We start from the raw sequence: 1,732 nt of genomic DNA, 5'->3' as shown, positions 1-1,732 counted from the left end.
ATTTTTGCTTAAAAACGCCGAAAATATGCATTTGTTTATATTATTTGTTCATAAAATGAACAAGTGTTAATGCAACACTAAATTTCTTAAATACAATTTAAGTAAGATCAGATGAAAAAACGATTTATTTTTGCTTGCGAACGCTGAAAATATGCATTTGTTTATGTAATTTGTTCTTGAAATCAACAAGTGTTAATGCAGAACTAAATTTCATAAATATAATTTAAGCAAGATCAAATGAAAAAACGATTTATTTTTGCTTGAGAACGCCGAAAATATGCATTTGTTTATATAATTTATTTTTAAAATTAACAAGTGCTAATGCATAACTAAATTTCATAAATATAATTTAAGCAAGATCAGATGAAAAAACGATTTATTTTTGCTTGAGAACGCCGAAAATATGCTTTTGTTTATATAATTTATTTTTGAAATTAACAAGTGTTAATGCATAACTAAAGTTCTTAAATATAATTTAAGCAAGATCAGATGAAAAAACGATTTATTTTTGCTTGATAACACAGAAAATATGCATTTGTTTATGTAATTTGTTCTAAAAATCAACAAGTGTTAATGCAGAACTAAATTTCGTAAGTATAATTTAAGCAAGATCAGATGAAAAAACGATTTATTTTTGCTTGAGCACGCCGAAAATATGCATTTGTTTATGTAATTTGTTCTTGAAATCAACAAGTTTTAATGTAGAACTAAATTTCATAAATATAATTTAAGCAAGATCAAATGAAAAAACGATTTATTTTTGCTTGAGAACACCGAAAAAATGCATTTGTTTATGCAATTTGTTCTTAAAATCAACAAGTGTTAATGCAGAACTAAATTTCATAAATATAATTTAAGCAAGATCAGATGAAAAAACGATTTGTTCTTGCTTGAAAACGCCGAAAATATGCATTTGTTTATATAATTTATTTTTAAAATTAACAAGTGCTAATGCATAAATAAATTTCTTAAATATAATTTAATCAAGATCAGATGAAAAAACGATTTATTTTTGCTTGAATACGCCGAAAATATGCATTTGTTTATATAATTTATTTTTAAAATTAACAAGTGTTAATGCATAACTAAATTTCTTAAATATAATTTAAGCAAGGTCAGATGAAAAATCGATTTATTTTTGCTTGAGAGCGCCTAAAATATGCTTTTGTTTATGTAATTTGTTCTAAAAATCAACAAGTGTTAATGCAGAACTAAATTTCATAAGTATAATTTAAGCAAGATCAGATGAAAAAACGATTTATTTTTGCTTGAGAACACCGAAAATATGCATTTGTTTATGTAATTTGTTCTTAAAATCAACAAGTGTTAATGCATAACTAAATTTCTTAAATATAATTTAAGCAAGATCAGATGAAAAATCGATTTATTTTTGCTTCAGAACGCCTAAAATATGCATTTTTTTATATAATTTTTTCTTAAAATTAATAAGTGTTAATGCATAACTTAATTTCTTCAATATAATTTGAGCAAGATCAGATGAAAAAACGATTTATTTTTGCTTGAGAGCGCCTAAAATATGCTTTTGTTTATGTAATTTGTTCTAAAAATCAACAAGTGTTAATGCATAACTAAATTTCCTAAATATAATTTAACCAAGATCAGATGAAAGAACGATTTATTTTTGCTTGAGAACACCGAAAATATGCATTTGTTTATGTAATTTGTTCTTGAAATCAACAAGTGTTAATGCAGAACTAAATTTCATAAATAT

Source organism: Belonocnema kinseyi, chromosome 4 (genome assembly GCF_010883055.1).
Source record: "Belonocnema kinseyi isolate 2016_QV_RU_SX_M_011 chromosome 4, B_treatae_v1, whole genome shotgun sequence".
Lineage (NCBI taxonomy): Eukaryota > Metazoa > Arthropoda > Insecta > Hymenoptera > Cynipidae > Belonocnema > Belonocnema kinseyi.
This window is presented reverse-complemented; position numbering follows the sequence as displayed.